Genomic DNA, 27,796 nt, shown 5'->3' with positions numbered 1-27,796 from the left:
GTGTGTTTATGAGAAAGCATATAATGTTGTACAACAGCATTTTCATAGTACTATTGAGCAACTGGGATTGAATGAAAAATATAAGATTCTGTTCTTTTTTTCCCCATGAGCAAACACAGCAAAACCTGTTCAAAAATATGCATTTCTTAATGCTAACAATCTATGGATTGTTACACACTCATACCTCAGATTGCAGCCATAGGTCATAATCTATTAAAAAGGGTTAGAGAATGAAGCAGTGGTGAGCAGAAGGGAGAAAGTGGGGGAGAAAAACAAGAACCTAGGATCACATGAAAAAGTGAGGCAGGAATAAGTAGGAAACAGTCCATAAATACAATTATTAGTTGACATCCAGATGAATCAACCATCTGTATAGTGACACTGCATGTGCTGCAAGATAAGAACAATTGTTGCCGAGATCCACTTCTCTCTGTAGCCAACTGTGATACCTGAAAATATGTCTCTAACAGTTTTTTAGCCCTCAGGGACATATTTTCAGGAATCACAGTTGGCACAGAGGGAAAGGGAGATCAAAAAGGATCACCACTCCCCTGTAATGCATGCTTCATTAGTTTGAATGCTGGCTGTTGCAATTACATCCATTCAAATTTTCATGATATATGTCTGATTTTGGATGTTTCTGTAAAGCAAATTTAGAAATCCAAGATAGTATTTCAAAGGCATTCTATCCAAATTGTTTTCTTTTTCTTCTTTTTATAAACGTCTACTTTTCTTCAAGTTGCAAACTTTAGTTAGATAAGAGTACTATTAAAAAAAAAATAAGCATTCTGTTCCACAGCAAAATCTAAAACATGTCAAAAGTCTGCAACTCTAATAATATAGCAGTAGATTACAGTGAGATGTTGTACATACTATTTAAAGAGGTGCACTTGAATCTTTATAATGCAGTGGTGTGTTACAAGCAAAGCAACATAATTTTCTATTTAAGAAAATGTTAGGGAATGCAAAATTCCTGTGCATGATCTCGTACCACCTCTCAGAGTCAAGAAAATGCTAGGTTGCTCAGCTTGGTAAAAAGCCTTCCAAAAATTAATCCAAACAAGTGGGAAACGTGAACATATTATCATAAGAACCGAATAGTATTATCTTTCCTGTCACATACCTCCCCGCCACGTGCCACTCACACACATACAATATTTTGCTTCTAAAAAACACAGAAGTCCTTCTATGACCCCACAAGACACGATACACGTAGGAGCACATGTTGACATAATGATGGGGCAGCCTATCTGTCAGAAGAACAGTAAAAACTTCCTGATATGAATGCTGGAGACAATATGATGTATTCTTTTTCTCAAGAGACTGAAAGACATGAAAAGGATGAAATCAAAAGGAGCAAGATGATTTGCAGGTGTCAGGCAGGAATATAATATACCAAGATATGCTTTTGATTACAGAATTTTCTACCAATGTAGTACACTATTTACTTTTATTTTATTAAAGGACTAAGCTTCACTGAAGCAATAGGACAGGTTAGTCATAACTAACTTAATTCCCAGTGATTTCAATGGACAGTCACGCCTAACTTCCATTGGATACAATCCACAGTATGTCCTTAAAGCTGTGTGTCTACCATGAGATGTCAGATGTGTCTCTCAAGCCAAGGATTCACTAAAAGGTTTCTAGAGGGCTGCAATTTCACACCATGTGTGGACGGCTGGTGAGAGTGAACATTTTTTTAAAAAATGCTTATTTATTTATTTATTTATTTATTTATTTATTTATTTATTTATTTAATATACCGCTCGATTCCAAAGACTCTAGGTGGTTAATTACAATTAATAAGTACATGCAAGTAGAGGTGTGTACAAAACCAGTTTTGCCGAGTTGGTTTTTGGCTCTGGTTGAATTTTGGCTCCAATCTCTTTACCAATAGAGCTCCAAACTGGTTTGGTTAAACCGGGCCCCCTTTGAACTCAGACCGACCGAGGCTGTTCTGGTTCAACCCCAAACCTGTTGAGCTGAGGCATTTCAATGTCGAGCCAGCTTGGACACCCCTACATGAAAGCAGTCATGGATGGTTCAGGATGTGGCAAATCATTTGAACGCTGTGTTCATTTATGGTTGGATTCAGTCAAGAGAAACTTGTAACAGGGCCTTGCCTCTGATATACTGAAGATGATCTATAGACTAAAAATTATGTAATAAGTTTAAGCAAAAGGGAGCTACCAGAGATTGAAAACACTTGGGAATCCTGACAGTTTACTAACCTCAGGAAATTATTGGACAGCAATAAGCAATGTAGTAAATACAGATTATTTAAGAGGAAAATATTTATCTTTGAAATGCATCTTAGCCACTTTTCTTTTAGAGAACTTCTGGGCCCCAACAGCACAACCCAAATAAATGTCCAAAGAAAGTCTCACAAATTTCACAAGAATAAAGAAAATCCATGAAAATGTATCATTTTTACTACATCAGAAGGCATTCATCAAAATAGATGACTGCATTCATCAAAATAAAGGCCAGGCCATTTGTCCACTTAAATATATTAAGAGTTGTGCTTAAAACTGGAAGAGTTTATTATTTATTCTTTCACAGAAAAGTGATGTGGGTGGCTCAATCCTGACTGGAATTGAAGGGGAGGACTAGGGATCCCTAGTGTTAATATCATTGATCTACAACCTCCAGGGGCCAGTTCAGATCAGACACATCTTCCAGGACTGCCCAAGGGATCTTTTGTGACCTAGGCAAAGCATGACTTTGGTATCAATCCCACACATTTATAGAAAAACAAAAATTATGAATGCACAATGCCACAGCCCAGGGCACTGCAGAAGGCATGCTTTCCCCAAGCTTTATTGCTGGAAGTCTCACCAGGAAAGGTTTCGATAGTCAGAGAGTGCAGCATTCTCTATTATCACATGGGCCCGTTCTAGACATTTTGGGAACAATTGCAAAATCAGGTTTGGGGGCTCCTATGAACATTTGAATCCCCCCCTTTCTGCTCCCCCTCCCTCATCCCCGCCCCCCGCCAGCCAATGGGGAGAGTTGTCCCAACAACACACTGATTAGAAAGATAGCAAGCCAACCAGAGAGAGGACATCGCTAGCCAATCAGAAGCCAGAGGCAGGAGAACCAATTGGGAATCACGAAAGAATGTCACCTAAAATGGCCACCGCCACTGCCAGAGCTGTGTGATGGCTCAGGCTGCCAGAACTTTAAATGGCAATAAATGGCCTCCAAGCCGTTCAAACCAGTTTGAAATGGGTCAAATCAAATCCAACTCAGCTTGGTTTGAACTCAGACCAGCCTCATTTCTATGGGGCCAGTCTCGTTTGAACTTGGACTGGTCGAACTGGGCAGTTTGGAGTCAATCCCAGTTTGAATCAAGTTGGCTCACACACCCCTAGTGGGAATCAAAGACATAACAGTTTTCCTAATGAACCTTGTACCACTCACTGCAACCTCTTCTACTAAAAGTGTATTCTTTCAGTCCAACTTTTAAAAAGCTAAATTGGCTCTCTCATTAGCAATATTGCATCTTCCTTTAAAACCTCTTATTCCTAAATATTAAAGATGAAAGCTGGCCTTTCAATGTCCTTTTTTTGCCTTTGGGAAGCAATGCTTTTGTTATTAAAAATGAATAATGTTTTACATTTTGTAACCCTAATGTACATTTAGCAACGAACGATATTCAGTTTAGAAATCAACATTTAATGTTATGTAGTTTTAATTTAGTGTATAAATCATATCCAGCTTAAAAGTGCTGCCAAAAAACCAAACCTGACTGCATTCATTTTAATGTGGCAATTTGCAAAAGCCTCTAGAGAAAATACTTGTCATTTTAACAAGATTCACCTGAGATTCTGCTGAGCTTCATCTTCTCCGTGTCTTGTTCAATTGACATGTCATATTTTAGTATGCTTAAACTCAGGGTTTGCAGACTGGACTATCATACTGAAAAAGAGATAAAGCACAAGTAGCTTCCATAAACTGTGCCTGCTAAGATTACAAAAGTTAACATAGGCTGCTACACTACTGCTACTGCTATTGGTACATATTATTATTATTTCTTGTTTGCACAGTCAAACAGGTGTTGTTGATTGGTTTGTTTTATCCAGATATTGAGTCCTTCCCAAGCACCTGGGATGCCAGAATTTTGTTATCAATATTGCTGTTGTTATAGGTATTGCCACAAAATATAGGCTATTCCCAGTAAAGTTTTATTTATTTGTTTATTTTTACATCTCTATACTGCCTTTCGTTAAAAGAAAACCCCAAGGCGGTTTACAAAAATTAAAACATACAATAAAAAGCAGTAAAAAACATCAAGCTAAAAACAAGCATAAAAACAAGACAACAGATAAAAACACACAAAAGCAGCAGTAAAAAACGATTATGTAAAAGCCTGGGTAAAAAGCCAAGTCTTTAAAAGCTTTCTAAAAGCTGTGATGGAGTCCGAGGAATGAATGGCCACTGGGAGAGCATTCCAGAGTCTAGGAGCAGCAGCAGAGAAGGCCCTGTCCCGACTGCACGACAGCCGGGCCTCCCTCATTGTCAGCACCCGGAGCAGGGCCCCCTCAGATGTCCTTGTCAAGCAGGCAGCAACCCTTGGGAGCAGGCAGTCCCTCAGATACCCCGGGCCCAAACCGTTTAGGGCTTTAAAGGTCAAAACCAGCACCTTGAATTGGACCCGGAAACAAACCGGCAGCCAGTGCAGCTCTTTCAAAGTGGGGGTGATATGTTCCCAACGGGTAGCTCCGGATAAAACACTCGCTGCCTCATTTTGCACTAGCTGCAGTTTCCGGATATTCTTCAAGGGCAGCCCCATGTAGAGCGTGTTACAGTAATCCAGCCGCGACATGACTAAGGCATGGGTAACCGTGGCCAGATCTGCCTTCTCAAGAAAGGGACACAGCTGGTGCACCAGCCGAAGCCGTGCAAAGGCACCCCTGGCCAGATCTGCCTTCTCAAGAAAGGGACACAGCTGGTGCACCAGCCGAAGCCGTGCAAAGGCACCCCTGGCCACCGCCTCTACCTGAGCTTCCAAAAGCAGAGCCGGGTCCAGTAGTACCCCCAAGCTGCGTGCTTGCTCCTTCAAGGGGAGTGCAACATCAAAAGTTATTTTTTGTAGTTTGCTGATGATGACCCCTGTGGTGTTGAGGTGCTCTTCAAGATGTTTTGGAATTGCACCTAGGGCGCCAGTTACTACTGGGATTATCTTGGTCTTCTTCTGCCACAGCCTTTAAATTTCTATTGGTAGATCTTTGTATTTTGTTATTTTTTCTGTTTCTTTTTCTTATATTCCGCTGTCACCTGGAATTGCTATGTCGATTATTTTGACTTGTTTTTCTTTCTTCTCGACTACAGTTATATCTGGTGTACTGTGTGGCAGATGTTTGTCTTTTTGTAGTCGGAAATCCCATAATATTTTTGCATCTTCATTTTCTACAACCTTTTCAATTTTATGGTCCCACCAATTTTTGGCTACAGGTAGCTTGTAATTTTTGCAGATGTTCCAGTGTCTCATTGCTGCTGCCACCTTGTCATGCCTTTGTTTGTAGTCAGTTTGTGCGATCTTTTTACAACAGCTGATTAGGTGGTCCACTGTTTCATCTGCTTCTTTACAGAGGCGGCACTTGCTGTTTGTTGTTGATTTTTCTACTTTTGCTCTTATTGCATTTGTTCTTAGTGCCTGTTCTTGGGCAGCCAATATTAAACCCTCTGTTTCTTTCTTCAAGTTGCCATTCTTAAGCCATTACCAGGTCTTGGTGATGTCTGATTTTCCACTTATATTGTGCAAATATTGACCATGTAGTGGCTTATTTTTCCATTTTTCTGCTCGGTTCTTGACTTGTTATTTCGTGTAGGCCCGCTTTCTTTCATTGGTGTTGAATAGTTTTGCATTATTGACCATTTGAAGTGCATCTTCTTCACTGTCCTTGATATATTCTTCAAGGCCTCTTTTCTCCTCCTCTACTGTTTGATGGACTTGCAGCATTCCTCTTCCACCTGGTATAGCCTATCAACATCACTGCGGGGGTGCAGAGCATGATTGATGGTCATTATTTTCCTGGTCTTACGATCTAGCATCTCTAGCTCTGACTGGGTCCAGTCTATTATTCCTGCAGTGTATCTTATAACAGGTATAGCCCAGGTGTTTATGGCTTGTATGATGTTCCCACCATTGAGTTTGGACTTTAGGATTTTTCTAACTCTCCTGATGTATTCATTTCCCATTTTTCTTTTAACTTCAGCGTGTGCAGTGTTATCAGCCTGGAGAATGCCCAAGTATTTGTAATGTTCTTTCTCTTCCAGGTTCTTGATCTTGCTTCCATTGGGCACTTCTATTCCTTCTGTTTTTTTGTTATTTTTCCTCTGTTCATTATTAATGCAGCACACTTGTCTAGTCCAAATGCCATTGCTATATCACGACTGAATATATGGACAGTGTTTAGCAGTTATTCGATTTCTGACTGGGAGTTTCCATACAACTTCAGATCGTCAATGTACAGCAGATGGTTTATTTTACTTGATGTTTTAGATGTTAGTGTCCGAGGCCTGTTTTGTTTAGTATTGTGAAAGTGGAGTCATGGCGATTACAAACAACCGAGGGGATAGTGAGTCTCCTTGGAAAATACCTCTTCTAATGCTAACCTGTCCAAGTGTCTCACCATTGATTAACTGTGTACTCCACATGCTCATAGCTTTTTAAATAAATATCTGAATGTTTTTGCTGACACCAGTTGTTTCTAAACTATACTTTTGGCTATACTCCAAAAGGCTTCAATAAGCCTGTAGCGCACGCACACATCGCACGCACGCTTCACGCACGTCATGGAGACGTGAAGTGTGTGTGCCACGTGCGGGTGCACTACAGGCTTATTGAAGCCTTTTGGAGTATAGCCAGCAGCAGCAGCAAAATGTAAGAAGGGGCGACAGGGAGGTATCCTGCCGCCCCAATTATTAAAAGAACTATGGGCGCCGGAGAGGGAAAGCGGCGGGAGGGGTAAGTAAGCCCTCCCCCCGCTCTTAAAGGAACCCCCCACCCCAGTGCCAGACCGCAGTTCCATGGTTCTCTGCACACCCCTATATAGCAGCCATTGGTTGCACAGCATATACTCAATACTGAGAAAAGAAAACCACAAAATCAAACCTCCCCCCCGGTCCTGATGTATCCATACAGTCTCTCTCCTTCTACTTCCCAGTCCCTTTGAATACATTTTGAAATTCTCTCCAAAGTTATTCCCCCCTCCCTCATCCCTTTCCCCAACCAATGGAGACACAGCTGCCCATGCCAACACTTGACTTGAATGACAACAAGCCAACCAAGAAGCAAAGAGATCTCAAGCCAATTGGAAGCCAGTGCCAGAAAACCAATCAGCAAGTGGGGAAGCCCACCAAAGTGGCCTAACAAATCATGTAAATTGATTCGGGCTGCATTGGGGCTGATTTGATTCTACCTCAGATCAGGCCCTTCATTTAAGGGGTGATTCAATTTGCAGTTGAATCAGCTAATCACCCCCGATTTAACGCACATTGAATTGTACATCCCTACCATGCACATATTCTGTTACCATGCACACATTTTGCACAGTATGTCAATTATTATTCTTTAATGTGGGGACATCTTCAAACATGCATGCCCAAAGCACAAGTTGTTCTTTGTTCTATCAACACCCACCACCCCAAAAAACTATGTTGGTAACATTGCTGACAATGTTATATCCTGACAAATTTTAATAATTTGTTTTAATAATTGTTTTATGCTACTGTTTTTATTTCTGTTTTATGCTGCTGTTTTAATTGTTTCATGTATTTCAATCTGTGCTGGTTTTTAAATATTATTTTAAATGTTGTACACTGCTTAGAGATGTACATATCAGGCGGTATAAAAATATGATAAATAAATAAATTGCTATCATTATTATGAGGTATAAAAAATAACTGCAACAAATACTCTTAAAATATACTACTTTTTTCAATTTAATTATGAATATACCAATGAACAGGCCATTAATCTGTCCTAAGAATCTTGCCTCCCCTCGATTAAAATTCTCATTTTCTCAGAGACATCTCCCCCATCCACATCCTGACATTCCACTCCTATTAGCAATTCAAAATATGCTCATGTGGTCCCATCTATTCTACGCATTGCCCGTGACTTGTTTCGTCTTCACTCTGCTTGCCAATGGGATTTGCAAACTTTCCACTTCTTTACCATCAGATTAATCCACTGACATTTCATAGAAAAATACATGCCCTTTGATTACACATTTCTAAATGGGATACATTCTGCAACTTCCATTGCAAACAACATTACTTTTTCCTGTAAAGGTTGCTCCCAAGGATGCTGTCACTTCCATGATATACATTCTTGCAATTGGTTAAAACCAGGAGGTTATACTTGGGTGAACAGCTAGGGAGACAAGCGAAAAGACAGAAACAGAAACACACACGCACACACACAGGGCCCTGAACAAATAAAAAGGGTGGAGGGGATGTTTCAAATGCTGATCTAACACAAGCTAAAAGTGGTCATGGTTGCTCTACTATAGCAATTAAGAAGCTAAAGTACATTTTTCAGAAATATTACATGGTATAGCCTTCTGGGACTGTATACCTAAGGAGTAGAAATCACTTGACTGAATGCTCCCTCATAGAAAAAGCATATGGAAAGGAAGTGGATTAAACTCATTTTCCATTTTGATGCTCTAGGGTTTTTTTGTTTGTGGTTGTGTTTTTTTTAAGGAAATCATTCTAACATACAGTCCCTCCCCACACCCACAGGCTTGCATTCTCAAGTGATGCATACCCAGAAAAGATGAACCATGCTTTATTTTGGAAAGTGTAGTTTTGCTGTAGCTCAGATTTAGCACTGAGAGCCTGACACAGAGCTCCACAGTGGACCGTGTCTGTGGGTTAGCTTAATTCATTGAAATGTGTAGGGATGTGGCACAGCAGGGAAATGCTTGACTAACAAGCAAAAGGTTGCCGGTTCGAATCCCCACTGGTACTATATTGGGCAGCACTGCAGCGATATAGGAATATGTTGAAAGGCATCACCTCATACTGCGCAGGAGGAGGCAATGGTAAACTCCTCCTGTATTCTACCAAAAGAAACTACAGGGCTCTGTGGGCACCAGGAGTCAAAATCAACTTGATGGCACACTTTACTTTACTTTCTGTTCCTCTCTCTGATGTGGCTATCGTTGTGGAAGAAGCACTGGGAGGAATATATTTTGTGCTGAAACCAATCAAAACTGCCAGGGTCAACATATCATAATTACTTGATCACCAGCATGCTACAACTACATTAGTCCAAAGTGCTGGAAAGCAGCTCAGGAGGGACATTTGCATTGACAACATCATTAAAAGAAGTTGTCAAAAGGTATTTGTGCCCTTTGCCAAGATCTCTAGGGGACAAGTGAGGAAATGAAGTAATGTTGTGTTGGAGGCTGTGATTAGAGCCAGCCTCCCTATGAGTCCTTCTGAGGCAATTGCCTCAGGGGTAAGATCGGAAGAGGTAAGAGGTTTATTTATTTATGTATTTATTTTGACACTTATATCCCGCTCTTCCTCCGAGGAGCTCAGAGCAGTGTACATGGTTATGTTTATCCTCACAACAACCCTGTGAGGTAGGTTAGGCTGAGAGATACATGACTGGCCCAGCGTCACCCAGTGAATTTCATGGATGAATGGAGATTCAAAACCGTGTCTTCCTGGTCCTAGTCCAACACTCTAACCACTATGCTATGCTGCCACAGGGTTCCCTGCCACTCCTACTGCCTCATCAGGCCTCGCTCTACTGACCTAGTAGTGGTGGTAGGGCGGCTGCTGCCACTCAGGTTTGTTCAACCTCTCCCCTTGGCTGATCTTTGCTGGTTTCCCCACTCTCCCTGCAGGGGGCAGGGGGCACAGCAACAAGAAGTTCACCACTCCCTGCATTTTTCAAAAGGCAGGAGGAGCAGTGGAATCAGCAGTAGCCAGCCAGGGAGGGAGGACAAGCTTGGGCTGCTGCCCCCACCCGGTAAGTACAGGAGGGGACAAGGGGACATTGCTCCCAGCACACACAATGCAGCAGAGATGGAACATCTGGGCTTGGGTTGGTGGAGAGGAAAAGTTACTCCAAGTATAAGGGAAAGGAGGAATGTGGCAGTGGGTGGGGGGTCAGGTGGAGAAGGGATATTTGCTGCCAGCATGCTCTGTAGGGATGGGGGGTGATGGCTTTGCACACTGGGCTGGACCTGTTTGTGATCACTGTAGGTGGGGGAAATAATATTTTTGCCTTTAAAGCCAGCACTGTTATTCTATAAGTGATGTTATCTATTCAGGGAAGCAGCAGAGTCAGGATGACAAGAAACCTAAATCACCTAAGAGACGACACTGGACACGAGAAAGTATGATTGGTAACGTCAGATATTTTCCTTATATAAGCAAACATTTCCCTGTGTGGAATGGGTGGTTGTCAGAGCATTAAACTTCCTTCTGTGCACTTCTAGTTCCTTCACAATTGTCTTTGGATCACATCGGTTGACAGGAGCTAAACATTTGCATCCATCCAGCCTTGTCTATTGTCAACTGATGAAGTCTACCACCAGACAATGGTGAAATGCTTGGCAACGGGAGTCCTGGTTCTGGTACGATGATGAAGGACAGTTCCAGGATCGCCAGGCTTGAATTTATTAACTTGTATTCATGTGTCTTTTCTTACCATTTGTCACTTGGGAGAGGAATGAGGATTATTGTAGTGTCATCGTCTTGACAAGTGGTGGGAGCTCATTGTTACTTGCTTTGCAAGACTGACAGTATGTAAAGAAAGTTTTTCCCCTTACGGATCAAGGGTCAGTCAAAACACAGAATTTTGAGACAATGCCATCTGCTTTCTGTCATATATATTTTAAAGGCCCTCCTAGAATTGATGTCAGTCTCGCCTCTCCACTCACTTCCCAAATGAAGAATATTTCATTTTAGTTATTGGGATATAAATATATATATCGGTATATAAATCAAATAAATAAATAAATCATAATAATTATGCATTTTTGAGTAATTTTGTACAGTATACTCAAAGCTGCTTAAAATATGAAGGTAATCTTCACCTTGTAGTAAGTCCAGTAAGCTAATACTGGATGAGTTAAGAAACAATGTACTGAATTTGATTTTCACTCTTCTAATACCAACTGTTCTTTGCTCAAATCACACTAATTCAATCCCTGTGTGTTATTCACTGTATGTGCAGAGGGGGAATCTTGATCATGGCAGTGGGTCCCACTCCTTCTGTGCACTTGACAGCCATGCATTGGTCAGAACATGTAATTCTGACCTATAGATGAAAAATAGTGAGTGGTATGCTGGAAGAACTACGTGTGCTGATCACACCATTGTTGTCTATGTGCATAAGTCAAAATGCATGTGTACCAACCAGTATGGAAAGTCTGAATGTAGAGAGAGAGGAACTAGCACTGTAATCTCAGCCTTCCCCACCATTCATGAAAAAGAACATGACTACAGGCTACTCTTGGGAGCACAGTTTACCAAATTACAATTGATCAAAAACTGGTTGGCCTGTACCCAGTGCACTAGCCATAGTATACTTGTAGTTAAGTATTCTTAATTCAAGAATACTTAGAATCTAAGAATGTTCTTAGATGTGAAGGCAAAGGTATTAATATGGGTTCAGAACTAGATGCAACCAACCCTACAGGTTCTTCCTATTCTGATGCTGCAGGAAGAGTCACCATTCAAATGTCACTAAGTGATCTGTACTCAGCAGAGGCAACCAAAGGGGGGGGTCCCTCTCCCCAGCACAGAGCCAAATTGCTTCCACTCTGCTTCCAAGAATGTTTTGTGGATCAGCTGCCTCAAAGGCAACAGACTCCAGTGAAAGCTTTATTATATGAAAGCACATCCATTATCCTCTTAGGATCTCCAAGCCTTCCCTGAAAGCTGAAGCTCTGCTCGGTATTCAGGGGCAGAGGGATCGTGGAGCAAAGGGGGCAACTGTCCCTAGGTCACCAGAATTGGGGGGGCACCAAGGAACTCCCTTGGCCAGAGCACCCCCTTACCCCTCCCACACCCAGACAATGAACTAAGCACTCACCAACTGGGAGTCCGAGGCACACCCCTCTTCTCCCCAGCCTGTGCTTCACTCAAACACTGACTGTGCTGGGGGGGGGGGGGCGGGGAGCAAGCCAGTCAGTGTTTCAATGTTTCAAACACTGACTGGGGAGGATGGGAGAGGGTCTGAACAGATCCTCTCCCAGACAGTGGTTCCACCCCTGGCATCTGACATCAGATGCACAACTTTGAAGTCTAGGGGTGTGGGGGGAGCCATTGGAGGACTTCATGCTCTGGTTGCGACCCAGCTCCTGACGCCCCTGTCTGTATTCTAATTATTTGCCCAAGTTAAAACTGGGAAAGGACTTTTCTGTTGCTGTCTCCCAAAGGAGATCTCTCCCCAAGGAAATCCATCTGGCTGCATCTCTCACCAGCAAGTGTAATGTTCCTTAGTTTTTAAAGGTTTTGCTAAAAGCTGAGCAGAAGTTTAGTTAGACAGTTGGCTGCAGAGGATAGTATCTCCGTGGGTTGTAGCTGACTGTTCCTTCTGCAGTCATGGATTCTTATTAGATTTTATGGGATTTGTACTTGTAGCTTTTGTTGTCATAAGAATTGTATTGCATTTTTAAACTTGTACATTGCCTCAAGTGCCTCTGGGCAGAAAGTGCAATTTATAAATAAATAAAGTGGCAACCTATTCTAAACAGCCACGAGCACAATACTGTGTACTCAGCTTTCTGGGCTCATAGTCCCAAAGATAAGAGCATTTGTGTTTGCATTATTTTTCTTCGTGCAATAACTGAGTGATTACTATAGTTGTTTTTGTTTTTCCAGAAATCTAACAGAAAATATTAAGAAATGCCAAAACATCACTGTAAGAAGCCAGTTCTAATACCATCACCAATTCTTACAATGGTTTACAATATTTTTATCAGTCTCTGAAAGTGGACAGACCTGAGGGTCCTGGCTAGACTAGGGAGCAATACTAGGAGCATAATATTAAGAGTATAAGGTACCCATTTGGAACTCCTAAGAAACCATATTTAAAACTCAGTTGTGCTATTTTTTGGATACAGGAAAGATCACTTCTTCTTTCTGGGTTGTCTACACAATCATGATTTGGAGGTTGTACTTTAGGGTTCTTATTCTGAGTTTGTTTGTTTGTTTGTTTGTTTATTGAATTTATATACCACCTAATATAGAAGTCTCTAGGTGGTGCACAGAATTAAAATGTAATATAAAATATAAAACATTTTAAGTTAATAAAAAGATAAAAAATCATAATTAAAAGATATTAAAATTTAAAATTTTTGTTTCAGTTAAAAGCCTGGGAAAATAGGTATGTCTTCAGGGTCCTCCTAAAAACAAACAGAGAAGGAGATGCTCTTATTATAGCAGGGAGTGCATTCCAAAGCCCTGAGGCAGCCACAGAGTAAGCCTGGTCCTGAGTTGCCACCAAACGGGTTGGCAGTAAGCCTAGTGGTTACCAGGATATGTACTACCATCTTAAGGTCATTTGTCAGCATGTATCTGGCGTATCAGCCAAAGCTGATAAAAAGCACTCCTGGCCACAACCTAAACCTGAGAAACCAGGGAGAGTTTGGGATCCAGGAGCAATCTAAGACAATGATAAGGATGTGCAAACCGGTTCGAATTCGAACCAAACCAGCAATCAGGTTCGAGCTGTAGGTTCGAATTCGAACCAAACAGGAGGTGCTCTGATTAGAACTGGTTTGAACTGGTTCAAATTGGTTCTAACCTCCAAGAGTGGGTGGGGTGGTAGCTGGCACCCAAACCCCAAAGCATTCAGACACTCGTACTATTTTTTATGAATTTCTAAAATTTATTTTTCTTTTTCTCTCATAGGGTATAATGGGACTTGACTCATCCCATTATTCCTTATTGTGAAGCACCCATGGGTGCCAATAACCACCCAAATCCCAAAGCAATTGGACACTCCTACGATTTTTTATGAATATTTGAAATATTTTAAATTATTTTTTCTCATAGGGTATAATGGGACATGAATCAGCCCATTATCCCCTATTGTGAAGCACCTAGGGGCACAAAGGTGGGGTGGGTGGTAGGCACCCAGGGGTGCCAACCATCCACAAAACCCCAAGGCAATCGGACACTCCTCCAATTATTGGTGAATTTTTAAAGTATTTTTGAATTCCTCATAGAGAATAATGAGGAGTGCAGCAAATGTATAGCTTCATGTTGGGGGGAAAGGGGTGCCCTCGAGCAGAGTGTGGTGGGTGGTAGTTCCCAAGGTGGGCAAGGAAGCTATCAGACTTATTTGAAAGGAATTTGGCAAAAGGCTGGTTTTTAAGTGATTTTTGAAGTTTACGCGTCTTTAAGGTTTTTCTCCATAAAAAAGCATGGAGGTGTCAGCAAATGTATAACTTCACATTGGGGGCAAAGGGGTGGCCTAGAGCAGAGTGTGGTGGGTGGTAGTGCCCAAGGGGGGCAAGGAAACTATCAGAAGTATTTGAAAGGAATTGGGCAAAGGGCTGATTTTTAAGTGATTTTTGAAGTTTATGTGTCAATAATAATAATAATAATAATAATAATAATAATAATAATAATAATTTGATTTCTATACCGCCCTTCCAAAAATGGCTCAGAGAGGTTTACACAGAAAATAACAAACAAATAAGATGGAACCCTGTCCCCAAAGGGCTCACATTCTAAAAAGAAACATCAGATAGACACCAACAACAGTCGCTGGAAGTACTGTGCTGGGGGTGGATAGGGCTTAGGTTAGGAATGAGAGTGGATTCATGGTTTGTCATTGAAAATCTAATATGCTACCAAAGAATCTACACTCAGACCACCTCAGAAACAACAAAACCCAGTACCCCATGGGTTAGCAACCCATGGGGGTGGTTGGCGCCCTCTGTGTACTAGTCCACCACTCACTCTGGGCCACCCCAAAACCCCACAAGTGGCTCTAAGGTTTTTCTCTATAGGTAAAAATGGAGGTTTCAGCAGCTCCATAACTGCACTTGGGGGGTGCTGGGGTGGCCCACAGCAAGGGTGCCAACGGGGCAAACCGGTTTTGTGCACATCCCTAGTCAATGAACCTGATCTTTTAGGGAGAGTGTAACCCTATCCAGAACAGGCAGATCTAAACCACAAACCTGAACCTCTGGCATGGTTGCCTCCGGTTTGGCATTATGTCCGAGACAGCCACTATCTCAGGCCATTCATAACTCACTAAGGCTGATGGAAGTACACCACTGGCTTCATGTTAATTACAGTAAACTAATCAAGAGCCAGTCTCCTGATTAATCCTGATAGGAATGCATTCAGTCTTTGGATCCTATCCCTGCTGATAATTAGGGGTGTGCATTTCGTATTTTTTCTATTTCATTTCCGGATGATTTTTTTTAAAAAAACAATTCGGTGAGGGTCCAAAATCAACCCTCCTGCAACCCCCCATTTTCAGTTTCAGAGCTGACTTGCTCCGAATCCAAAACTGAATTGCCAGCTATTAATCTCCCCACCGATTCCCCCCTCCCTTCCACCTGAGTCTGTTCTCCATCATTCCGGAGGTCCCCGTCCTCCTCCCACCAACAGCTGTGCTTTCTCTCCCTGCCAGGCTCCCTCCCTTCCTGCCATTTTCACCCACCCTCCTGCGTCCTCTGCCAGGGCCTGCCTCCTCCTCCTCACCCAGCCATCCTCCGCCTCCCCACGGCAGCCGTGCCCGCCGCCACCTCATCGCCCAGCTGTCCACCCCCTCCACTGCCTCCCTACCATGGCCGTGCCCACTGCAGCCACCACCTCATCACCCAGAGTAAGGAGTTCCCTGCTGCTCCAGGAACTTCCTGCCACTTCACCACGCATCCGGCCCTGCTTTCGTCTGCCAATCTGCAGGCCTGAAGGGTGGAAATTTCAAGCGGATGTCAGGACTCAAAATGCAAACTTAGGAGAAAGACCTTGCTCGATCACAAAATGGAGGTACGAAACGTTTTCCAAAAAACAAAACTTTTGGTTCCGAAGCAGGGTCATTTCAGTTGGGATTTTAAAAAATCCGTTATTGCATTTTTAATTTTTGTAAGGTGTACAAAATGTCCAAAATAGCCATTTTCGGACTGTGGTTAATGAAAATCAGATTCCCTCTTAACCAGGATCTGAAACAGTGGTTTGAAATGTGTTTAAGATTCTGGGTTGAAAGGCACCTTCCATACCTGCAGTTAAGGAAAAAGGAGGAAAGATATGCTCTAAGTATGGGGCAGGCTTCAGAAAAGAATCATTTGATCCCAAAGTTGGTTCTCAGTTTGTTAACCATGGGAGTCAGGGAGCCAGTGTTACATCTGCAACTACCAGTGAATTCCACCCACTAGTGATAACAACCCAACTATCCTTCATCTGATGATTGATCCTGGAACAAAAGAGAAATGGAGTCAGGACTGCTGTGCATTAGGACCAAACTGCATACGACACTGATGCACCAGTGGCCTTTATGTATTTTGATTTTCCTGGGTAAACAATAGGAACAAAAAGGAACTTTTTAAAATGGTGGTTCTCTTATGTTTAGCAAGGGGTGGGGGGGCAAGTGGTTCTTCCTGGTGTCTACTTTATGCTTCTTTTTAGATTGCAAGTCCTTTGGGGACAGAGAACCATCTTATTTATTTTTTTTGTATGTAAAATAACTTGGAGAACTTTTGTTGGAAAGTGGTATATAAATACTTGTAGCACTAGTAAATCAGATCCCCCACATAGTGATAGGGGGGATTTTAATCATACACCCCCAAGGACATGATTCAGATCACCACCTCCCACACATACTATTTGCCTGAGTGGGGGGGGGGGAGCTCCTGTTGGTGCCATTGGCATGGTTTTTCTTTGGCAAAGCGTACACAAAAGCACTGATCAAGATTGGGATTGTAGCAGGGAGTAGCGTCCTCTCTGTCCCAGCTATAGTCCTGATCCACAGAGGGTCCCAATCTGGCAGCTGTTTTACCAAAGAAAATTAAAGCATATCAGAGCCAATTACACATTTGACACCACAAGTAGTTGGCCCTTAAAAGTTACAGTACTTCAATCTCTACTGGAGATCTTGAATGTATAAACAAGCAAAAGCTGAAGTCAGAGATGCACCTAGGTAATTTTGGAGCCTGGATCTAAAGGCCTTTGGAGGCCCCCCTCCCCTGCAAATTAAGCATCATCATGCTTGGCTGGGTGACCACACCACCCAGGACAGCCTAAGGAGGATTTGGGGACCCCAGGGGCTGTGGAAGCCCTGGACTTTGGCCTTGAAGTTCAGGGGTAAGAGTGCCTCTGTCTGAAGTGACTTTATATGAGATGTTATGTACACCCAGACAGTGGTCTGCATACACCAAGCACCCCTGCTAACTGAGTATTTAATAGGTCTCTCATATAAAGCAAGGGGAGAGCAACTGGTTGTATCCAACCCCACCACAGCATTCTTCCAGTGGCTATTACTTATGCACTACCTATGTTTCATTTCAGAATGTGAGTCCTTTTGGGTCAGGGAACCATCTTATTTTTTTTGTTTGTTTTTCTATATAAACTGCTTTGAGAATTTTTGTTGAAAAATAGTGTGGCTCACAAATCACAACTCTATAAAGATGAGGTCAGTTTCTTTCTTATTATATATCACTACAAACTTGGCCCAGTTAAGCTACACACTGTGTGACTTTTAAAGACTTTTTCAATGTTTTCTGGCAGAAAATACACAAAGTTTGGAAGTGATGAGCTAATACAGATCCATAAGTAAATTTAATTCCCATTCAAACCAATCTGGAGACTTTAAAATGTTAATATCATGGCTGGAATCCAAAGAGCAGCTTAGGCTAACAGAAGGGACTTGCATTCATCTCAAGGCTTTTTATTTATTTATTTATTTGTTTGTTTGTTTGTTTGTTTGTTTGTTTTCTTTGAACAGCTGACCATCCCCAGCACCCCACGCCGCATCATAAACTGCTTCTGAAAATGCCCTGTGCTTCAGAGGATTTGCCAAGGTGGCTTCTGCTGGGAACAAATCGAAAGCCTCCTTGGACTCATGGAAACTGTGGTGCAGTTCTATGGACCATGCCTTTACTAATAGTACAACTGTCATTTGAGAAGCATCCTGAGTGACCCTTTGCTCTCTCCTCACACAGTAGAAACATTGGAGAGAAGCATTCACCCTATTGCAGCTTCTGCTGTATCTGCTAAACAGACAGCAAACCAGGGAGCTCAGCAGCTGTCCATCTGGCACCTTTCACCCTTCATTAGATTCACTTTTTGGGGAGCGGGAGGAGAAAACCTGCCAATGCCCTTGCCAAGTGTTCATTAAATCTTGTATTAAAACACTCTGTTTCCCGTAATTTTAGATAATTTAACTTCCTATAAACACAGACTATTCATCCTTCAGTCATTAACCATCTTTTTTGGCATCGTAGTTATCAAATTGGATTGGAGCCTGGCTAATCCTCTACAAGCACTACAGGTTTCCCCCTAATCCATCTGACTAAATCCGCTAAAGCAAACTTTTGTTTTTGTTTTTGTTTTTTTAAAAAAAATACACATTACCCTGGCAAGGGACAAACTGTTTGTCATAGTGAGTGGACCTTTAATTATTCAGCAGCAGCAAGTAGCGCCATGCTGAAGATTAGGGCTCTGCCTGGATAGCACACTCTCTCAGCCAATACAGCACAGGCTACCAGAAGAGAGCTTCGTTTCACTGAAAAATTCACGTACACATAGGGAGCAACAGGAGCTGTGGTTTAGCCTTGGAAAACCAGTCAAAAGACCAAATCACAAAGTGTCTCCATGTGTTTTTTAAAAGAAAGAAAAATGTCCAGGGCCACCCATCTCCTTGCTGCTGCTCCACTGTCAGCGCTGGAGACAGTGGAGCAAAGGACAAGTGCGTGAGTGAAGCTAGAAGCTGAACAGCGGTGATGTGATGGGCCCCAAGTGCAACAGGCCAGGGGGGTGCCAAATGAAATGCAGATGCCTCTGGTTACTGGCAGCCTCTCTTCCATCTTGTCCACTTCAGTGTTAATGAGGGCCGCACTGCCTGCAGGCTGGCCATTCACCGGGTGGAACTGTTCAGGCCTGACAGTGATTAACCAGGGGCGGGATGGGAGAGAGTGGCCGCAGAGGCAGCTGCATCCCATTTGGCCCCCCACTCCAGCTCATTAGGATGAGCCACTACTGCCTGAGTGGACAAAACTCTGCTGTCTCCCCAGCACACACCACACTTGCACAACTTAGTTGGCTCCATTCCAGTATCCCACACTGAGGGTTCCAAGTCGTAGTAGTACAATGCGTCCCGGGGCGACAGTGGAGCCTCATCCCATCAGGATAGGTGCCACTACTCAGCCTCCAGCATCACCCATCCACCCTCCAGCAGTTGCATCCCTCACCCATCCCTTGTGCTGTCTCCCCAGCATGGACCACACATCTATGGCTTCATCTTTTCCATTGACTTCTGGGTAGGGAGTGCTGCCGTGGCAATGGGACAGACCCCAAGCAGGTGAAGTAGCTAGATGCTCAACACTGCTATAGCAAGAACAGCACCGGCAGGCAGAGTGTGCCCTGAGAAGAAGGGCAGCATCAGGGGGCAAGGCAAAGGGGAAGAGGAACAGGGAGACAGAGATGGTGAGGCAAATGAAGCAAGAAGAGGAGCAGCAACAGTGGAAAGGAGGAGGGGCACAGCATGGACCAGCAGCCGGCAGGTGAGGCGGTGCCTATGGCTTCTTGAGGCTGTCATCTCAGTTTGCCTTGTGCCAGAAGTGCCCCTGGGCCCAACTTCATATCATATTATGCACACAGATTTCTGCATCTGACTTGTTTGCCCTCGAGTTGTCAATAGCTGAGTAATCGTGTCCTTCTCTCCGATTGCCATTTAATGTTTGTTTAGCAAGTTGAATTGAATTGTCCTTGAAGCAGTCATGTGACAAGAAACTAAACCTGGATAGGGAAGATTACATTATCCGTTTTAGTGTCAGGTTTAGAGGATAATGAGGAAATGTGTGACACTGACCTCAGTTGTGGGTAAGTAATCATACAGAACAACTATTATTATAGTTGTTTTGTATGGAAGGTTGACACTCAGCATCACATCAGGAGGTGGCAGGGGTGAATTGTACTAAACAGCTCAGTCCTGTGCTGCCACAGAACAAACTGGAAGTTGTGTACAGCAAAGTGGGGCAGCTCAAATAGAGCCTCTCAGCTGTGTCCCACTTGCCACCAAGAACTCTTTCCTTCCCTTTGCGACAAGAATGTTGGATGCAGTGTAGCACCCAACCAAGGGAATCCAGGACAACTTCAATAATGGTTTGTTGCAGGGGTGTAGCCACGGTTGTGCGAATGGGTACAAAGAACCTGGGCCGCCAATGAAAAGGGCCGCCAAAGCCCTGTGTCTCGTACTCCAGAGGAACCAAGAGCCCAGGTGAACTCTCTGTTGGTTATTTAAGGCAGCGTTAGCCTGACATTTTCCCCTTCCTCTCCCCCAGAGTAGGGAGAGAATGATGTCATGTGCAAAGCGGGCATGGCCCGGGCTGCCGAGAGCCCGAGCGAGATCTCAGCTTGTTATTTCAGGCAGTGCCAGGTGCCCGATTGGACGTTTTCCTCTTTCTCTCCCTCTCTGGAGGGAGAGAGAGGGGAAAACATCTTATCATGCAGCCAGTGCTGCTTGAAATTAAGAGAGAGAGTTCACCCGGGCTGCCGAGAGCCTGGGCGGGAGGTGGGAATTCGCTCTGGGCTCCTCTGGAGCCCAAGCCATGCCCTTGTGTGTGTGTGACATCATGTGCATGACCATATCTGGAGGGGGCAGCTGAGCAGGGCTTGACCCAGGCCGCCGTTCAGCTGGCTCTGCAGCTGGTCTGTTGGATCTGGCACAAGGTCATGGCTCGCACAACTGCTTACGTGCTGCCTTCTAGGGATGTGCAATTTGGATTTTCTGTGTTTCGATTTGTAACCGAATTGAAAGAACCCTGATTCGATTTGGATCCGAATCTGACCCATCTGAATCACCCCAAATTCGATTCGGATACGAATCGTGCCTGATCCGAATCGAATCAATTCAGGGTTTGGTTCTGTCCTATTAATTTCCCCAGATTCCCAGCTTTCATTGTTTAAAAAAAGATAAGCTCTAGCCCTTATAGAAGTGGAGTTATGAAGCAAAATGTGTGGTCACTATTTTTTAAGTGTTCGGATTCTTTGGTGTATAATAACTTTCACTCAGTGAATCCTTATGAGGATTCATTACACACCTTCATTTCTTCTATTCATTTTGACTGTCTTTTAGACAGTGCCAATTGTCAACTGCCATGTGCCAACTACACCCCACTTCCACCCACAAGGCAGTTAGGTACTACTCAGTTTAAGTTAAGTGCCTAATGGGTAGAGGCTACCACCCAAATTGCAAAGGAATTGGACAAAGGGCTGATTTTTGGTGAATTGTTGAAGGTTTAGTGTCTTTGAGGCAGATTTGGGGCATAAAGTGGGATCTGGGGTGGAAGAGTGTGGTGCAGTGGTAGTGCCTAATGGGTGGAGGCTACCACCCAAATAATAATAATAATAATAATAATAATAATAATAATAATAATAATAATATTAGTATTAGTATTAGTATTAGTATTAGTATTAGTATTAGTATTAGTATTACATTTATATCCCGCTCTTCCTCCAAGGAGCCCAGAGCGGTGTACTACATACTTGAGTTTCTCTTTCACAACAACCCTGCGAAGTAGGTTAGGCTGAGAGAGAAGTGACTGGCCCAGAGTCACCCAGCTAGTTTCATGGCTGAATGGGGATTTGAACTTGGGTCTCCCCGGTCCTAGTCCAGCACTCTAACCACTACACCACACTGGTTCTCTAATTGCAGAGGGATTGGGCAAAGGGCTAGTTTTTGGTGAATAGTTGAAGGTTTAGTGTCTTTGAGGAAGATTTGGGGCATAAAGTGGGATCTGAGGTGGAAGAGTGTGGTGAGGTGGTAGTGCCTAATGGGTGGAGGCTACCACCCAAATTGCAGAGGGATTGGGCAAAGGGCTGGTTTTTGGTGAATAGTTGAAGTTTACTCATCTTTAAGGTATAATGGAGGTTTCAGCAGCCCCATAAGTGCACTTGGAGGGCACTGGGGTGGCCCAGAGTGAGTGGTGGTGTAGTGCACATAGGGTGCCAGCCACTCCCATGGGGTTGCTAACCCATGGGGTACAGGGTTCTGTTGTTTCTGAGGTGGTCTGAGTGTAAATTCTATGGTAGCAAATGAGAGTGGATTCATGGTTTGTATTGAAAATCTCATTTGCTACCAGAGACTCTACTCTCAGAACACCTCAGAAACAACAGAATCCTGAACCCCATGGGCTAGAAACCCATGGAGGTGTCTGGCACCCTCTGTTCACTACACCACCACTCACTCTGGGCCACCCGAGCACCCCCAAGTGCAGTTATGGGGCTGCTGAAACCTACATGATTTCCTATGGAAAACTTCAACAATTCACCAAAAACCAGCCCTTTGCCCAATCCCTCTGCAATTTGGGTGGTAGCCTCTACCCATTAGGCACTTAACTTAAACTGAGTAGTACCTCACTGCCTTGTGGGTGGGAGTGGGGTGTAGTTGGCACATGGCAGTTGACAATTGGCACTGTCTAAAAGACAGTCAAAATGAATAGAAGAAATGAAGGTGTGTAATGAATCCTCATAAGGATTCATTGAGTGAAAGCTATTATACACCAAAGAATCCGAACACTTGAAAAATAGTGACCACACAATTTGCTCCATACCTCCACTTCTATAAGGGCTAGAGCTTATCTGAAAGCTGGGAATCTGGGGAAATTAATAGGACAGATCCGAAACCCAAATCGATTCGAATCGAATCAGCCGCGATTTGATTTGTACCCGAATCTAGCCAATGGACCACAGGGGTGATTTGTTTTGTCTCCGAATCACCCGAATCAGCTAGATTCAAGTACAAATCGATTTGTATCCAAATCGATTCGCACATCCCTACTGCCTTCTCTTCATTTTCTTTCTGAAGGTAAAGTGCTCTTAGAGGCTCACAGACTGGTTGCAGAATCACTGCAGCAGTCTGGAGTTTCAGGAGGAGGCGGTGATGGGTCCCGAAGATACAGCAAGGGTACAGGGCCCTTTATGCTGGTGCTGGGATTGTAAGGCCTGGGACTCGAAGGTGTACTGAAGCCTTAAAAAATCAAAGCATAACATCAGGCTCTTGGAAACGTTGGAGGAGATTTTCATTCCACAGCATTGCTGCTTTGCATTGTCCTCCAAGAATATGATCACTGAAATATCTCTTATATCTCACAATTAAATCAAGGCCTGCAGATCCAGAGGACAAGCCAGTGCAAGTACATTTAGTCGTGGTAATGGTAGTGCCCTATGGTAGGTCACTTTCATGATACTGTTGGTCTTCAGCCCAGAAACAGCAACACCTGCTGTGTGCAATCACAATGAGAGACCTCCATGCCAACTTCTGCCCTTGCAACCCTTTGCCATTAATGACACGGCACGGGTGCAATAGAGCAGAATCTGCCTGCTGTCTCTAAGCCACCAGGACAGCTGCGGGAAACATATTCCCAATACCTAGAGGTGATATCAAAGAGCTGGTAGCAAAATTGCTGTGTTGGCTGCAAAAAAGCATGATGTGCTTGCACAGGCCGTAATCATTATCTATTCCAGACCTGATTAAAAACATTTTACAACTCCCGCACAGAAGAAGAACACTGCAGCACATCTAACAGATTGTGATGTAAAGGTTATTATGCAGGCACAGTGCACTCCTACTGCGAAGGCTTAGGTATATCATCTCATGGGCCCAAGTGCTTCTTTCCTACATAGGAAAGAAAAATAAAGCCCTACAGACTCCACACAGGCAACAGTGCAAGAGGATCTACAGTAAGCAGGGAAAATTTAAACACCACAGCAGGGCTGCAGAGTGTGTCCTTAAAAGCACTGGAACTCAACATGTGGAAAAGGAAACATTCAGACACTTCAGATTTTTTCCAAATATACTTCTGTGTGACTGTCATGGGAAAAAGGCATGACCAAGTAAATCTGTTGGACAAGTAATGATGATTCTGATCTTTTAAGGAAGCAATGTGATAGAAGAATTCCAAAGTATGAATGGAACAAGTTTTCACTTACATACATAGCCCAAGCTTCCTTTTTGAAAATAAATTGGACATCTGCACATCCAGCTGAACCGGACAATGGTTTCTGTGGGGCTCGGTTGAAGTAGAACAAGGTGTAAATATAATCAGTGCCACAAGAATTAACAGATACATTTCATTCAGGGATGTTGCATGAGGGATCACATCACAAATGCGGCTCTGTTTCTCCTTTCTGTTAAATCTAGGTGAGGGGATAGATGTTGTACTGAACTTGTGTCAGACAGTAACGGGCTGTCTGGGGGATAATAAATTGATAAGACTTACAGATAAAACTTTACAAACATAGGAAGCTGCTTTATACGGAGTCAGACCATTGGTTCATCTAGCTCAGTATTGTCTGTTCTGACTCACAGTGCCTGTCCAGGGTTTCAGAGAGGGGCCTTTTCCAGGTGCACCTGAAGATGCCAGGAACTGAATCTGAGACCTCCTACATCTCTCTCTCTCTCTCTCTCTCTCTCTCTCTCTCTCTCTCTCTCTCTCTCTCTCTCTCTCTCTCCCCCTACCTACCTACCAACCATATTTATATACCAGCTGACATGTGCATTCCTAGGAGGTGTACATAAGTTAAAATACAAGCAATACAACGGCAATATAAAACAGGATTAAATGGTTAAAACAATTTTATGATATAAAACAGACCATTTAAAATGAATTAATTAAGAGCCTGAGAAAAACAGGTGTGTCTTAAGGGTCTTTTTAAAAACAGCCAGAGATGGAGAAGCTCTGATTCCAACAGAGATTGCTCTATATAAGCATGTACTCTACCTCTGAGCTACAGTCCCTCACCAAGGGCCTTTCCAGACACCAATAAGCCCAAAGACGCAAGTTTTGGGCAGTATAAAAATATGTTCAATAAAAATAAAATAAAATAAATAAAATAGTTTGTGTGTCTGAGCTGCAGAAGCACGCAACAACAAAACAATCAACGAACAACCAAACCAACCAACACAATTCAAAGCTAGTGAGCCAAAACAAGAAACAAAACAAAAAACCCACCTATGCTCCACCACGGCCTCTGATGAGAGCTGGCCCTGGGGCACCAGTCCATCATCACCAGCCTGGCGGTGGCATGCATGTGTGCATGAGCAGCACTAATAGGCAGACTGTGACATGTTCAGGTTGGCCAGGGTGAGCTGGTATTGCAGCGGGCGGGGGTGACCATGAGTCACTCACCCTCCATATCCAGCTTGGGATAGCCCAGCAGGGGGAGGTTGGCCTTCAGGAAGACCAGCGGCTCCACCAAGCCAGCATTCTGCTGACTCCAGCAGCCCTGACACAACATCCCTGTATGCCTGGTACAGGGAGGGGACCACCCTTCTACTGAAGGTGGCGTGTGAGGGGATTTGGTACTCAAGGGCAAGCAGCTGGAACAGTTGGAGGAAGCTGGCATCCTATGTCATCTGAAATGGCTGGTCGTTCAGAGTCATCATCTCTCCAATGGCCTGGTTAATGAGACGTGCCTTTGGGTGACTAGACCGCTTCCTTGCCCACTGGATGCGCCCACTGTGTGACAGGCAACATGCCCTCAGAAGCAGCAGCACATCCCTTGCCACTGCTAGTCGATGATGCTGTTCCATGTGCCTCCATATCGAGGATATCCCCAGGTCCTTAGCATCCTTTCTCCTGCTGACCTGTGCCCTGCAGTGGATGCACACTTTGTAGTGTAGGCTCACTTTGGCAGCACTCAAAGTGCTCCCACACAGTGCTGCCAGTGGCCTTGGACCACTTGGGTGCTGGCAGCACTAAAGAGGTTTCTGGTTGGGGGTTTATCCATTTTCAATGGCTGTGAAGGTCCCGGAGCAACATGAATGACATCCTCCTGCTCAGTCTCAGACTGGGTGGGGGTCACACTGAGAGGAAGAATCAGTGGGGCTGGGCTAACAGCCGACGCCTCCTCCTCTGCCCCCACCAGGAGAAGAAGAGGTCCTTCTTCCCTTAAAGGGCTTCCCCTAACTACCACCACCAACCAACCAAATCAACAACCACAACAAAACCACAACAAACTAACCAATCCAACAAGAGAAGAACAACATCACTGCAAAACCAGAAATGCACTGAACCTAAGCACAGAAAAATACACAAGAACTCTCCCAAACCTAAAAGAAACAAACTACAAAAGTAACTTACTAAAACTAACCAAGAAGTAGAAAGACATTTAAAGTGGGAGGAAGGTGTCTCACCAATCTGAAGGTGGCAGGGCAGTCAATCCACATGGTCAGGTCAGGAACTTGGGGGTAATTTTTTAAAAGGCAGGTGGGTAATCCAAGAGGTAATAAATCCAAAGAGGTAATCCAGACAAGGTGGGGGTCAGGCGGCAAGGCAGGCGGGGATCAGCTGATGGAAACAAGACCAGCAGGGGTCAGGTGGTAGAGGCAGGTGGGGGTCCAAAGGTGGCGGCAGAGGTAGGCAGGGGTCTGAAGGTGGCGGCAGCAGAGGCAGGTGGGGATCCGAAGGTGGCGGCAGCAGAGGCGGCAGGAGTCCAAAGGTGGCAGCGGCAGAGGCAGGAGGGGGTCCAATTGTAAAGGCGGCAGAGGCAGGCGGGGGTCCAATGGTGGTGGCGGCAGAGCCAGGCAGGGGTCCGATGGTGGCGGCTGAGGCAGGCGAAGGTCCAATGGTGGCAGTAGGCAGGTGGGGGTCCGATGGTGGTGGCAGATCAGGGAGGGACAGAAGCAGGGGTTCCACAACAGCAGACCAAGACACAGACCAAGACTAGCAAGCAAGCCAAGCAAGCAAGCAATCCAATCTGATCCACAAACAGAGCGCACCTAGGTAATTTTGGAGCCTGGACCTAAAAGCCTTTGGAGCTCCTGCCACCCGCAAAATAAACATCACCATGGTCTTCCAGGAGACCACACCACCTGGGACAAACCAAATAGGATTTGGGGGCCTGCAGGGGCTGTGGAGGCCCTGGACTTCAGCCCCAAAGTCCAGGGATAAGAGTGCCTCTGTCCACAAAGCAGCTAGAGCACAGCCAGAGCTTTTATTGTTAAGCAGAAGAGTAAAGCCAGGCAAGCACTGCCCGGCTTTAAATATGTTTCAAACTCCTTCCTCTTTGCTCCTCCTTCCCTCATCCCTTCTCCACAGCCAATGGTGGCAGAATTGCCCTGACAACTCTATGATTTAAATGACAATAAGCCTACCAGAGCAAAGGAGATCGCTAGCCAATTGGAAAGAAGTGGCCAAAAACCAATCTGGAAGGCAGAAAAATTGTACTCTCAGCTCTGTACTGGCGGCCGCCACATTCAAACAGTTGAACTGGTTCAAACTGGTTCAATTTGAACTGGACTCAGCTCAGTTTAAACTTGGGCAGGTCCCCTCCTTTCGGGGGCCAGTCCAGTTTGAACTCGAACCAGTCGAACCTGGTTCAAATAGAATCGGTTCTGCACATCCCTACTATCTGCTGGCCAGCTTTTACTTTTTAACTAATGTTGGTTCTTCTCGGAAAGCAAAAGCTGGCCAGCAGATGGCATTGCAAAAATCGCAAGAGGTCTTTTTCTGAACACAAATTCATGCTAGGAAGGAAAAAGGATGCCAGCGCTAGAATTGTGGATCAGGCCTAAAGTTAGAAAAGATTTTTTAAAGTTCCTTTTCTAACTCTGTCCCCTTCCTGACGCTATACCTCTTCT

The sequence above is a fragment of the Hemicordylus capensis genome, chromosome 1, assembly GCF_027244095.1.
Source record: "Hemicordylus capensis ecotype Gifberg chromosome 1, rHemCap1.1.pri, whole genome shotgun sequence".
NCBI lineage: Eukaryota > Metazoa > Chordata > Lepidosauria > Squamata > Cordylidae > Hemicordylus > Hemicordylus capensis.
This window is presented reverse-complemented; position numbering follows the sequence as displayed.